Source organism: Chiloscyllium plagiosum, unplaced genomic scaffold (genome assembly GCF_037043375.1).
Source record: "Chiloscyllium plagiosum isolate Xiang-an unplaced genomic scaffold, Cpla_swu_hap1 HiC_scaffold_17, whole genome shotgun sequence".
Taxonomy (NCBI): domain Eukaryota; kingdom Metazoa; phylum Chordata; class Chondrichthyes; order Orectolobiformes; family Hemiscylliidae; genus Chiloscyllium; species Chiloscyllium plagiosum.
Genome location: NW_028270155.1, coordinates 21,487,964 through 21,503,444, shown reverse-complemented (window position 1 = coordinate 21,503,444; position 15,481 = coordinate 21,487,964). Strand labels below are relative to the sequence as shown.

General features: G+C 39.3%; 1 protein-coding gene across 9 annotated transcripts in view; it reads right to left on the bottom strand.

The window, feature by feature from the left end:
* The window catches only part of zdhhc7 (zDHHC palmitoyltransferase 7), a 70,478-nt gene extending 55,827 nt beyond the window's left edge, over positions 1-14,651 (bottom strand). For 8 of the 9 annotated variants that reach the window (XM_087995738.1, XM_087995737.1, XM_087995740.1 and 5 more), the window contains exon 1: positions 14,446-14,651. The gene's annotated coding sequence lies outside the window, so the exon portion shown is untranslated. The remainder of the gene's footprint in view (positions 1-14,445) is intronic. The other variant, XM_087995741.1, reaches the window with a different exon arrangement.
* Positions 14,652-15,481: the final 830 nt, after the last annotated feature.

The following is a 15,481-nucleotide window of genomic DNA, read 5'->3' as shown; positions in this document are numbered from 1 at the left end:
TAAGATCATACATCAATAGAACAAAACTATACAACCACAGGCATTTATTCCAGAAAGAATACAAAACTTCACATGAACTCCATCATGCTGATTTGTTTAAACAAAGCAATGGATATCCAGCGATGATTTCACAGCTCAAATGTAGTCTCAATGTGCAGATAGTAGCTATTAACTGCAGCTGAAATTGATGATTTTTGATGTCAGTGGGACTCAAATAACATTACTCTCTTGTATTCACTCCCACGTACCAACTAACCACCTTGTTGACTTACAGCTTGATCTTATTTCCTAGGCAGTGTGTGATAGATATAATTGGCATTTTTCTCATTTTTATAACTGATATAAACGCTGAGTAGGTAGCCTAAATTAAATAATGATTTTCCTATTGACAACCAACTTAAAAGTAAAACTTTTTTTTTAAAAAAGGTTTCTATCATACCAGAACATGTCCTGAAAAGCATGTTGCAGAATTTCATTTTTGCTTTTTCAAGGATTTCAGTGCTAAAGGAACAGAAACAAATAGGTTCACTGTAGCATTCTTGTCTCGGAGTCAGATGGTCATGGGTTAACCATATCATCTCTGGTGACAGTCCAGGAAGAGCACGAAGAAAAATACCTGGCTATGTTTGTTGCTCGTGGATCTTAGTGTGCACAGACTATGAACAGTATCTACAATTAAAAACTACTCATCTGACTGCAGGCAAATTGAGTCATTCTGTGGCAAAAACTCAAGTGCCAGCCTCCAACTTGGATCCAAAGGCTGCTGACTGCTGTGGTTTTTCTCTATTTGGAAAATTATTGGACACACCGTGGGCCTGAGTTTAATTAAGCTGGTCAAGTAGGCACCTGATGACAGAGGGCTGATGAAAGGCTCTCAGTATTGAAGGAACAGCAAGATGCCTTTGCAACTAGGTGAGGAGTAGGTGCCCCAAGATAGAGATGCCCTGTTTCCAATTTTATTTTCAAACTTAAAAGATCTGTCCATAGCAACTGAGCTAGGAACTACTCCTTAGGGTGGCCTGCGGCTGCAGAAGATAAGGAATGTCTCTAAACAAACATGGTAAAAACAATGACTGCAGATGCTGGAAACCAGATTCTGCAGTGGTGCTGGAAGAGCACAGCAGTTCAGGCAGTATCCAAGGAGCAGCGAAATCGACATTTTGGGCAAAAGCCCTTCATCAGGAATAAAGGCAGTGAGCCTGAAGCGTGGAGAGATAAGCTAGAGGAGGGTGGGGGTGGGGAGAAAGTAGCATAGAGTACAATGGGTGAGTGGGGGAGGGGATGAAGGTGATAGGTCAGGGAGGAGAGGGTGGAGTGGATAGGTGGAAAAGGAGATAGGCAGGTAGGACAAGTCCGGACAAGTCATGAGGACAGTGCTGAGCTAGAAGTTTGGAACTAGGGTGAGGTGGGGGAAGGGGAAATGAGGAAACTGTTGAAGTCCACATTGATGCTTATCTCTCACTGCCTTTATTCCTGATGAAGGGCTTTTGCCCGAAACGTTGATTTCGCTGCTGCTTGGATGCTGCCTGAACTGCTGTGCTCTTCCAGCACCACTAATCCAGAATCTAAACAAACATGGAACACTGGACATGTAGTCTGCAGCTGCAGCACTGCCATGATGTGAAGGATCCAGTGTTAGACAAAGTTAAAAATCCCACCAGGTTATAGTCCAATAGGTTTACTGTAAGCATTGGCTTTCAGAGCTCCAGACAGGTTCACTGAGCTCCCAAGTATCTGGGCACATGGAGTCCTACAGGAAATTTATAACAAGGCCCAACAAAAGGCTTATTATACCATTAATTATACAAATTAAAGCAGATAGTCTTGGCCCCCAGCCCCCTCCCTCCTCAGGAAATATGGCCCAAAGTGGTTTAAAACCTGATGGTTGGTAAGTCAATTAGCAGCACAAAATTCCATTCCTGTCCATTTCTGTATCTGCTCTAATCAAGGCCTTAAAAAAAAAGCATCAATTCTATTTCATTTTAGAACTAGCATCCAATTTTAGCAGCCAATGTACAAAAACTGACACACTGTCAGGTGTCATCAAGTCATGGATAGGGTCCCGAAAACTAAGCATTAACAGTTGAAAATGTTCTATCCTATTCAATACAGGTTCAGTGGCATTAATTGGTTCTCTGGACAAGCAGAAATTATACTGCAATTTATTTTTCAAAGAATATTCAAAATACTTGCACTGTCAAACTGTAGAGAATCCTGGAGATAGCATGGTCTTACTTTTGGATTTCTGTGCAGCTCAAGAAATTAATATTTCATTTGTTCTCTAGCTTGGAAGCTAGCTACAACTATATTCTCTGTAACACAGAACTTTATAGTAAAACTATGTACTAATTTTTTCCCGTCATTTAACAATAAAAACACAGACAAAACGAAATGGGTTTCAGACAAAACTATAAAGTTTCTGTTTTACAGCAAAAGCCAATTAGAAACTGCAGTCGAAGTTGTGAATTTGAGAAGTGATCTGTCCTCAAGTTTCCACTTAAACTCCCATCCCAGTCATCATACATGTAACCCATTATGAACCAGCACTTTCACACAATATTTTCAAGAAAATTATTGATATATTTGTGAGTGGTAACTTTACAATAAAGTCTGCGTAACATGGATGGAAATGCATTTACAAGAGAAAGACAAGTACTTTTTACAATAATACCACTTTAAAATGACTGAAAATGATTTTTTAAAATTTATAAAACTATTTGGGTTGACTTCTATCAGCGATTTTTAAGCTAATACAAAAGATCACAGAGATGTGATATGCACTTCAAATATCTTAATAATTTCTGTTTGATTGGTGGTAGTGTCCTTATGTCTCAACCAGAAGGTCCAGATCCAATCCCCACCTGCCTGAGAGGTGTGTCATTACAGGTTTGAGCAGGTTGATTAAAATAATTTTTACAAAGGAATCGTGTAGCTGAAACTCTAACCCAAATTACAAACCATCAACAGAACCCAAAGCTATGTCAATGTCCAATAGACAATCCTGCCTGTTCTTTGACATTTGGTGATGCCAGGACAATTTGTTTAAAACACATTTTAAGTTCCACTAAGTGAAGAATACATTTAATGTTTCAGCTATATAGACAGGTAACTCTTGAGATCAATACACTGGCAGATGAAGCAGCAGCAACAGCTGATTAGTTAACTGTAAAATACTATCAATGAAAATCAACGTAAACATTTTGAAAGAAAAGTTGGAAAGCAATGTGTCAAAAGAACGCTGTTCTGAACGCTGTAAATGTAACAGCGAAAGTTTTAATTAGTCATAGTCAGGTGAATAGAGGGTGGATAAAAAGTGCAGTATTTGATTTCCCCTCCTATTGCTGATTCCAAATATTTTCCTTGATTTTATTGTACTATCAGGTTTCAAAATCAGTGAAATAATATTTGTGAGTTAGTTTCTTAAATCTGCAAAGCAGCTATCACAGCCAAATAGTTAGCATATCAAAGAAACCAAGAAAGAAAGGGAAAGCATCTGCATTTAAGTCAATAAGTTTACGAATAATACAAAGATTGGTGGAGTTGCAGATAGTGAGGAAGATTGTCAGAGGGTACAGCAAGATATAGATCAGTTGGATGTATGGGCAGAAAAAAATGGCAGATGGGGTTAATTTGGACAAATGTGAGGTAATGCATTTTGAAAGGTCAAGTACAAGTGGAAATTATACAGTGAATAGCAGGACCTTGAGGAGTGTTGATATGGCTCAGAGGGAAGAGTACTATCATTGAGCTAATATTGACACCGAGCCATTACATGCTAAACACGTTATGTCACCCTATATTCACATCAGTCTTCACAGAAAGAAGTTCACATGGGACCACAAGACATCTTGGAGATCTTCAAAAGTACATTTTTAGTCGTCAAAAGCTACAAAATTCTGAAGGTACAAAGGTCCTTTAGTTTTAAACTCATCATGCTTTTAAGGCAACTGCAAATCATGATTGAAACAACACTATAGATTCACATTACAGTAGATCATGATAGCCCTTGAGAAATCAAAAGGTATGATTTGGAGATGCCGGTGTTGGACTGGGGTGTACAAAGTTAAAAATCACATAACAGGTTATCGTCCAACAGGTTTAATTGGAAGCACACTAGCTTTCGGAGCGACGCTCCTTCATCAGGTGAAAATTGGTAAGACATTCTCAAGGGCTATCATGATCTACTGTAATGTGAATCTATAGTGTTGTTTCAATCAGGATTTGCAGTTGCCTTAAAAGCACATATTCCATGAAATAAATGTTAGTTTCGCATTTCAATGTCTGTAGCTAGTCACTTGACTTGGAATGCATCACAAGTTACTTTCATACAATTCAGTCAGTCTTTACCGTCACAATTGAATAGAAACAGTTTTGCAAAATTCTGGTTGGCCAGTAGCAATTCCGCAATGAATAACAAAAACAATTCACAAAGTACATGCTTTAAAAACAGGATCTAGTATTTATAATTTCAGTTTCTTGTTAAACTAAAGGATCCAGTTCACAACAATAAAGAAAACTAATCTCTCCTTGAAGTGCAGAAAACCAGCTGGTCATTACATTAAATATACACCACAAGAATGATCAAATCCATTCATTCTTATTTCCCAAATCCTTTCATCTTCAACTACCACCAATCCTTAGCTGCAAAGTTCTAAAGCAACTTAACTACCCCTCTCAGGGCCACATCAAAGTTACAACAGGAACAGGATTTTAAAACTGTCTGTTACTGATGGGTACAGCAAAATGAAGCAACATTCAAAATATTATACCATCATTTTAATTTTGAGAAAACATGGCTCTCAATTTTCACTGCTTTCAGAGTATTATTGGGTCGCACCCATTCATGCTGGGTATTCACCCTGTTATTCAAAAAGATTTGCTGGGTCTGGGGATAGTTGGTAAAACAGAACATGGGAGTAGGGTGGTGGAAATTGGGCAAAGGGAGGCAGACAAGGAAGAAAATAGAATGGGAAGAGAGAAGCAGAGAAGGCAATAGAGTAAGACAAAGCCTCTGGCCAGTTGTTCTTTTGCAAGCAATACAAGACAAGGGGACCAGTAAGTAACAGCTTATGAAATCCAGCAGAAGCACAATCAATGTACTGTGTACCTTGTATTGAAAGCAGGCATTTGAGGCAGGATTTTCCATTTCTGACAAGGAGAGTGGAATCATGAAATTTTCTAATTTGGCAGATCCATTTCAGAAGGTAAAAAACACCCATTCAAATTCAATTTTCACTCAGGGATAAGGAAGGCAGTGGGAACAAGCATTGGATGCAATTACATCCATTAAACCTTAAAGCAATTTAAAGACAGTCACAAAAATTGCACTCACTCCTCACACCACAATGTATGACCCCTACCCAACCTCAAATGCATACTAGATTGAGAGTCAAGACTCCCATAAAAGGTTTCATTTATTGATATAGCAGGAATAAAGGTAAGTGTTGGCTGATTAACAGTTTATGATTATTTGATAAGCTATTTACTCTGATGTTTTGTCAATGATTCAATGCATGTTTGCACAAAGTAATTAAATGTTAAGTGCTTAAAGCTGCTGATATTGAAACTTTTACAGTCTGGTTGATTGACACTTGTTGTAATATGAGTGGCCTGCAATGAAGCCAGGTCAAGAGCAGACTTGCTAAAAGCATCCTTAAATTGTGGGTACTGGGTGAAAATGCTGGAATCCAGTCTTGTCTGCCATTTTTAAAATCCACCTTTGGCTTTCATTCTGACATGAGTCGAAGAGCGTGGTGCTGGAAAGTCTCAGCCAGTCAGGCAGCATCCGAGAAGGACAGTCGACGTTTTGAGCATAAAGGTCTCCAACCTCGGCTCTACTGCTCCTCAGATTCTGCCTGATCGGCTGTGCTTTTCCAGCACCACACTCTTCGACTCTGATCTCCAGCATCTGCAGTCCTCACTTTCTTCTTCTTTTCATTCTGACATGGTCAAAGATATGAAAATCTGGATCTTGGTATTTGAGGTGGATGGAAGCAGGTTCCAAAGTGGGAAAAGCCAGTTTCCATACAGCAGTCTGATGTTGTAATGTTTTGTAGTGATCAGCTACTGAGAGCCTTGCTGGAAGCAGGCATTCTTTTCCAGATACATTCCTCTTTAGCGAGTTTTGAGAAGATTTGCAGCGCAGGTTGAGGTTCTGGCTGTAGGTTTGCTCACTGAGTTCGAAGGTTCATTTTCAGATATTTCATCACCACACTAGGTAACATCTTCAGTGAGCCTCTGGATGAAACACTGGTGGTGTAGCCGGCATTCTATTTATATGTTTGGGTCCTTGGGTTGGTGATGTCATTTAGAGTCATAGAGATGTACAGCATGGAAACAGACCCTTCGATCCAACCTGTCCATGCCGACCAGATATCCCACCCAATCTAGTCCCACCTGCCAGCACCTGGCCCACATCCCTCCAAAGCTTTCCTATTCATATACATCCAAATGCCTCTTAAATGTTGCAATTGTACCAGCCTCCACCACATCCTCTGGCAGCTCATTCCATACACTTACCAGCCTCTGCGTGAAAAAGTTGCCCCTTAGGTCGCTTTTATATCTTACCCCTCTCACCCTAAACCTATGCCCTCTAGTTCTGGACTCCCCGACCCCAGGGAAAGGACTTTGCCTATTTATCCTATCCATTCCCCTCATAATTTTGTAAACCTCTATAAGGTCACCCCTCAGCCTCCGACGCTCCAGGGAAAACAGCCCCAGCCTGTTCAGTTTCTCCCTGTAGCTCAGATCCTCCAACCCTGGCAACATCCTTGTAAATCTTTTCTGAACCCTTTCAAGTTTCACAACATCTTTCTGATAGGAAGGAGACCAGAATTGCACTGACGGTGTCATCATTTCCTATGGGGACGTAATTTCCTGTTCTTTTTCTCAGGGGTGGTAAATGGAATCCAAGTGTTTGTTGATAGAGTTCCGGTTGGAATGCCATGCTTCTAGGAATTCTCATGCGTGTCTCTGTTTGGCTTGTCCTAGATTTCCTAGGCATTCCAACCGGAACAGGAAATGACATCATAGGAAATGGCACCACCAGAAATGACATCACCGACCCAAGGAAACCCAAACATATAAATAGAAAGTGGGCTACACCACCAGTACTTCATCCAGAGGATCACTGAAGATGTTACCTAGTATGGTGATGAAACATCTGAAATGAACATTCGAGCTCAGCGAGCAAACCTACATCCACATTCCTCTTTGTCAAATATTTACTTAACGCTTCAATTTTGTGTTCATTCTCCAATGCTGGAAATATGAAATGGAGTTAGGTGCATAAGAGAATTTCCACTTCAATTTACGTTTACTGGGGATATGCAGCACTCCTATTTGGAAGATGGCTGTGAACGTGTTCAAAAAATCTGTAAAGTACAGTTATTTGCTTTCTTGTTATTGTAAGCCATTCACCCATCTCGTTTCGGAAGCATGTATCCTAATCTCACATTCTTATTAATATATCAATTAACATAATGACATATTGCACAATTTGTTTGAAAAGGAAAAATAATGACTGATTTTTGATCACTTGCACAAATCTGTTACATTTATTGGCTTTACTTTTAATCCAATCTACAATGTTCAAAGATCAAAGCATAATGCAGTCACTATTTCCAGTTATGAAAATGATGCACACTATACACAAATTCATAGCATCAAAATGAACTTAGAACAGACTTAATCGCAACATGATAAATAGCCCATATGGATCACATTCACAGAACTACTTCATATCTTACCAAATATTAAATTCACATGCTACTTTTTTTTTAAAGACTTACACATACATTTTATAGCAAATTAATCTTTCATTTCAATCATATTCAGCTACCCCTAGTAAGCAACTATGGTACAATCATTAGCTTTCTTGTACAAATGTCATCACATCTCAAGGAGATGGATCCTACTGACAGGTGAAGTTCACAGAGGTTGACTGAACACAAAATAAAAACGCTGCCTGCAGCTGAAACTGTAAATTCGATCATAACAGATCAGCAAATGTGATTCCTTAATAGATTTTCTTTTAGGCAGCAGCACATACAGAACATAAATGAATGAGCTGTTCCAAGTGAATAATTCAAATCATAGGTGAGCATACATATCACAACTAAAAATTATTCTGTGCAGAGTAATAATCCTTCAAATGACTTGTGCTTGTACATTAGGAATGATTACATTTACTACAATTTATTGTTACTGTGCTAACTTCTAACTCCAATTGCTCTCAGTGTGAATTCACTGAGAGACTGGAGACAGACAGAGAGAAAGAGATAAGAGTGACACTGTACACAGGAAAAGTTGGTAGTATTGAGTGTTCAAAAATAAGAAAACTTTGTTAATTCTTGAGGCAATGTTCTTTAAGGGCATGCTTGAAAAATGCAATCTCGAAAAATAAATACTTAACTCGTTCTTATTCAAGGCTGTTAAAGTAACCTTGTCTGCAGCAAACATTTGTAATCTTAGTTTGAGATTAACAATTAGTCATAAATCTTAGTTTCTCTTATGTTGTTTGAAAAAATAAACATCCATAATCTTAGGTCGACCAGTGCCATGTCCAAAGATTCAACAGTGACTTTTTTTAGCACATGTATTCTTTTGGCAAGTGTCTTCATCAGATCAACTGCTTCAACATACCACCAAAAGGAAAACAAATAAAAATGTGCAGCATAAATAGAATTCAGTAACTCAGGCTCTCTGGATCTGCTTTATTGCATTTACCACAGCCAGAACCCAGCAGGAACATGTTAAACTCTACTGACAGACACCCTTCCCAATCATTTTTGCTGCAGGCAAGGCGATGTTCTTGCACAACAAATGTGGAAAAGAAAGCTGCAACATATCCATCTTTGTCTCTCCAGATACACAAGGCAAATATTATCAAGCAATTATAAAGAATTTCAAGAAAAATCTTAGATTTTCAAATGAGACAATATCTGTAAAAGTATAATTCCGAACATTGCAATTCTATCCAACATCAGCACAACATTCTTTTCAATGCCACACGTTGTATAACATTCACACTGGAATATATATATGTATCTTGTGATTCAATATTTACTGAATACAGACATTTTGCCCATTATATACAATACAAAAAAATTGCAATATTGTATTGTTACACAGACTTTTATATTTATTTTTGAACCAGCACTTTCTGCTTCTTCTAGACATTAGAAATAAAGCCCCAAATTGTACCTGCATACAAGTGAACGCAACCCATAAATAAGGAAGACACGATTGCCTTGACACTTTGTGTCAAATTTGGTAAACCTTCATCCATGCCTTTGTTGATCTGACTAGATTATTCCAAAGCACTACGGTTGATCTCCCATATTCTTCTCCACATAGATGCATGACATCCACTGCCAATGTCTTAAGTTAAAGCAAGTCCCATTCATCTTTGCATTCACTAACCTAAGTTGGTATTCATTCAAACAGACGTTGATTTGTAAAAGTTTCATTCTGATGTTATTTTTAAATCTTCTCTGGCCTTGTGCCCTCCCTATCTCGCAATATATCCTCTAGCCCCACATTCCTGAAAGATGTCTGTGCTCTTGAAATTCTGTGCATTTCCAATTATAAGCACACCATCATTTGGAGCTGTGCTCTCAATTGCTGAGACAGCAAATTCTGGAATTCTCTCCCCACACCTCTCCATCTCCTTAATCTGCTTTCTTCAATTAAGACTTTAATTCCTACATCTTTGACCATGTTTTTGGTTACCTTTCTTTTGATATGGCTTAATGTCATGTTTTGTTTATTTCCTTACTCTAAACAACAACTTGAATTAAAATAATGAATATAGTGCTTCAGAGCATTATAAAACAATCACCAAATGATGATAGAGTGAGCTGGTAGAGTTTTCTTATTTCTATGGTGATTCCAAATAACCAGGATAAAGCCAGTAAAGTTTATCCAATGTTATTTTGTTTCAATAAACATAAAAATGAGCTATATTAAAAGACTTAGCTATAATGCACACCCATTGCAAAATTCCTATTGACATCCTGTCACAGTTCAACAACCCACTTCACAGTATCTCCCAATTTGCCACAAGTAACAGAGTATAGATCTTTGTGGCAAGTCTCCATCACATTGCTTTGTGACAATGCAAGTTAATAAAGGATGAGGAAACTATTTACAATGAAAAATATTTCATCGAACCATCTATGCTATGCTTTAAATTTTTCACTGATCATATATAATCAAAAGAGTATTTATAAACAGAAATTTTATTTCTACTACAGTCAAGGTTTAGTGGACAGCAAAGAAGGTTACCCTGAAGTACAATGTGATCTTGATCAGATGGGCCAATGGGCCAAGGAGTGGCAATGAAGTTTAATTTAGATAAATGTGAGGTGCTGCATTTTGGCATGATAAATCAGGGCAGGAAATATACACTTAATAGGAAGGCCCTGCTGAACAAAAAAATACCTTGCAGTGCAGATTCATAGTTCCTTGAAAGTGGAATAGGATAGTGAAGACGACATTTGGGTATGCGTGCCCTTATTGCTCAGAGCATTGAATAAAGGAGTTGGGAGGTCATGTTGCGGTTATACAGGACATTGGTTAGGCCACCTTTGGAATGCTACATTCAATTCTGGTCTCCCTGCTTTAGGAAGGGTGTTGTGAAATTTTAAGGAGTTAAGAAAAGATTTACAAGGATGCTGCCAGGAGTGGAGGGGTTAAGCTGTAGGCAGAGGTTTTATAGGTTGGGGTTATTTTCCCTGGAATGTCAGAGGTTGAGGGGTGACCTTATAGAGGTATATAAAATCATAAGAGGCATGGATAGGTTGAACAGACAAGGTCTTTTCCTTGGGGTGGGGGAATCCAAAACTTGAGAGCACACATTTAAGGTGAGGGGTGAAAGATTTAAAAGCAACCTAAGAGGCAACTTTTTCACACAGAGGTGGTGCGTGTATGGAATGAGCTACCAGAGGAAGTGGAGGAGGCTGGTACAATTGCAACATTTAAAAGGCATCTGGATGGGTATATGAATAGGAAGGGTTAGGAGGGACATGGGCTAAGTGCTGGCAAATGGGACCAGATAGATTTAGGATATTTGGTCGGCATGGACAAGTTAGACCAAAGGGTCTGTTTCCATTCTGTACAGCTCTATGACTCTTAGCTGCAGCAAACCCAGATGTCTCAGAGGAAGACTTCATTTTGTTTTCATCAATAAAATCATGTAAATCTCTATTCATATTAATTTAATTTTACAATCTATTGCGCACTCTGCTTCAAGATAGAATTACAGATGGTTGGAGAAATGGGTAATATTTTCCAACAATGCTATATTGTATTTTCCGAATCTCATGCTCTTGCTTGTTCCTCTTTCCCATTAATATGAACCTGTCATACAATTATTCAATAGTTATCCACTTAAAGGATTTCATCAATGCTCTATAACACAGAATTCCACATTTCAACTGATTCTCATGCACAGCCATTCACCTGCATTGTTCTTTCGACTGCAGTGTTTTCAGCAATAGCAATACTGGCATAAGTGGTGCAAAAGATCCCAAAGAATGCTAAGTGCAAATTTGTGCTCAATACCATTCAGGTTTGCACTAGTTTTAAAAACATTGCCCTGGAAACACACACTGCTCACAAAATTGCCAACAGGCTTTATGTGAATTAATCATTATCGAACATTTCACTAATTGCACTCATTTGCAGGTCTTGGAGAAAGCACCCAAAATTAAATTGGAGCTTTTGCATGCAAGAACACTCTAGGTACAGCTTAGAAGATTTTGAATGTTTCTCTTCAATGTACAAAGGAATTTATTACTTTACCTTAATCTGACTAGGAAATAATTTTTGCATAAATTTTAAAAGACATTCTAATTTAAAATTAGGTTACATGTAGATGGGTTTTCACTTACTAATAAAAAATAAGGATTTAAAATCAAACCACTAGGTGTTAATCAAAACTCATTCTTAAATATATCAGGGAATATATTTTAATACATTTTTAAAAATCTGACATTTCAAAATATTTCGCAATTGCACTGGTTCATAGCAGATTACACATTAGACAAATTGCAAAGGAGTGAAGAGGAACCAACTGGGCAGAGACTTGATGATCAAAATTGATTAAGGCCAACTGCAAGATCCTGGAAATTATGGACCATTTACCAAATCTTGGGAATCTCCTCTCTATGAAATTCATCATTGCCTTCAACCTACCAGCTCCGAATATAAGAACCAAGTTCATAGAGATCCCCACATTCCTAACTTTCCCAGAGATTTGGACACAAATACTAAGCATCTCAGAAGGACTAGACAAACACCACCAGCAGTGTCCTAACAAGATCCTCCAAATCTGGTAGAATGAAAAGTGACACAATAAGACGGTCCTATCCCATGCTAATCTGCTCAGCATTCAGGTGCTGGAGAATCCCCCCGAGGACAGAACAATGCTTTAGGGATGTCCTTAAAGCATCCCTGAAGATGTCAAACATCCCCAGTGACTCATGGAAAATCTAAGCTTGTATCCAACCAAAGTACAGAAGGCATATTCAGGAAAGGACCAGCACAGAGAGACTTTGCTAAGAATGTGCAGAAGCAAAATCAATGCAGATTCTGAGGGAGCACACAAACCTTCAAACAGCCCACTTACTCAAACTTTTCAAAGACCATCTCCCTGCATGCAGCAAGAACACAGTCTGCACATTGTGCACTGGATTTATTAGCCATCTTTGAACTTATGAAACCAGTGTAGAAATGGAGAAAGTGAGGACTGTAGGTGCTGGAGATCAGAGTCGAAGAGTGTGGTGCTGGAAAGCACAGCTAGACAGGCAGCATCCGAGGAGAAGAGTCGATATTTCGGGCATAAGCCCTTCAATCAGGAATCCTTTCCAGCACCACACTCTTCGACAGTGTACAAATAGATCACTCTCAATCCCAAAGGACAATATATGACAAAATTTGTTCAGTGAGACAGATGAAATGTTGGACACAATCAAAACCAAAAAAGCCTATAGCATTTCATGCATGCATGCATGCATTGGTTCTTTGAAAGATCCATCCAGTTATTCACACTGACCTAAGCCCTTTCCATAACTCTGCAGATGGTTCCTGAAAAGGACTTCAAACCACTCTGTTTGCAAATGATCAAACAAGATGAATGACCAGGCTCCATAATGCTTGTAGGATATTTTTAGGTCCAAAAATAGTACTAACCGGGCAAATTCAATAAAAATGCTGTCAAGTTAAATCAGGATAGAAATTAGATGTTCAAGAACCTGAAGGTCTTGGTCACGTACGGCATGAAGATGATGTGTGCAATAAATTAATTTCAATATAGTGAGGTTACAGAAATATGAATAATGTTGTCTTTAAATGTTGAAAGACAAACATCCAGTGCATCACTGCAGAAAACAGGACTCAAAGACAACAAGCCAATAGGATTGGAAACTGTCAGAAGTTATTTTTTGTGTGTAGGAGCAATGTATAGCAAATGTCATGGTTCAGTCACCTTTAGGTTATTTGCTTGTGTTAATTTTTAAGCCAATGCATTTAGTCTTCATGCTCTTCTACCACATTCGTGACATACAACATTCTTCTAAAATGTCATCCATGATGTGCAGAGTGCTGGCCAATAAGGTAAATCGATCATTGTTAAATGCTCGCTGCTAAATTACTCTCTTTTTGCTAGATAAAGGTTGGCATGGCCCACAACTGATACTTCAATAATACTGATTCTTAGTGTAAATCATGAAGTTACAGCACTGTCCATTGTTATTGCATACTGTTGGTTTACAAGAGCAAATTACAACGATTTATGCAAGAATATAATTTGGCAGATAATATTAAATTTAGATTCACTTGAATAATGCTGTGGTAAAATCTGTTTGCTTCCCTTCGTAAAATTTATACAGCTTGCGAAAAGTGATAAACAATGGAATTATACACTTGCGTGCACACTGAGCACATTATAACCTCAATTGTTTGCCAAGGATTCGTTTCAAAATGACGATTTCCCCCTGACCCAGCTGCTCTCTCCTCACTGTAGACACCTGAAAATATTGCAATGTGCTGCTGAATTTCAAGATGCAGTGAGCTCCCCTCACGGAGACGTTTACATTTTTGACTTCACATCGGATCCAGTGTTTAACATGAAGCAGCCCAAGCGGTTTATAAAAGGGGGAAATGCCAGTAAAGTGGATTACTCCAGGATCAGGAATATAACCTTGGGAAGCTTCTTTTAAGAGAAGAACCATATAAGAAAGATCGATATAGAAAAGACCTAATTCAGCACCATTGCAGGTTTGAAGGTTATCAGTGAGGGTTTAAAGAATGGGGAATGATTTAAGTTTAATTTTTATTTGACAGGATAGTGGCCTATGCCCGACTCAAGTCAGGCCGGACAGAGGGAGATGCAGAGAACGACAATTAAAAACATGCTTTATAAGCACCACAAGATCTTCTTACCTGTCTCTAAGATTAAGAATGGAGAGGAAGGGGTCAGGAGAGGAGACGGCACGGAAATTAAGTTAAAAGAAATGCAGCGCCCTTCGGCGAGAGTTTCCCATTTTCCGAGCGAGCAAACTCCGGATCTTGCTCCTGCTCCTTGGCACCGCGACCGCGACCGAGCTCGAGCTCGAACCCGAGCACGAGCCGCACTTCCGCGAGCGCTTCGGGAACCTTCGGGGTCCCTCGGGGGGGGGGGGCGGAACGGAGGGATTCGGGGAAAGACTCAGGCGGGCGGGGATTCGAGAGATTCGGAAAGACTCAGGCGGGCGGGGATCGGAGCGATTCGGAAAGACTCAGGCGGGCGGGGATCGGAGCGATTCGGAAAGACTCGGGCGGGCGGAGATCGGAGAGATTCGGAACGACTCAGGCGGGCGGGGATCGGAGCGATTCGGAAAGACTCAGGTGGGCGGGGATCGGAGCGATTCGGAAAGACTCAAACGGGCGGGGATCGGAGAGAATCGGAAAGACTCGGGCGGGCGGAAATCGGCGTAGGGCGCATTTGGTTGTGACAGTTCGGGGAGAGGGAGGAAATTTTGCAACAAGCGTGATTTGCTGGGTTTCAGAAAATGTGAAGGTGTAAGTTAAAGAAAGGTGCAGAAAATCTAAAATTTCCAGCATCAACAATGTTTTGCTTTAACAAGAGCTTGGCTGTTGTGGAGAGAGAGAATAAATCATTGGATTGGAGATAAAGGAGGTGACACTGAAATTGCACACAAAAGCAACAGGAAACAAAGATCATGCAAGGAATTATACATCGGGTTGAATTGCAAGAAATGTTTGCTGCTGCTACAAATCGATGAGATTACAAAGCCCAATGCTGGTGCATGTAACAATACTATGATTTTAAGAGGTGTTTTTATGAAGAATGAGATAGAGGTGCCCATCCATTTGGTCCAAGCCAATAAAGTAAACAGCTTTTGAGGCCTTGATTTTGTTTTTATTATTGGAGCAATAGGAGCAGGATGAAGGAGTGGGGTCAAGTTCCCACAGAACC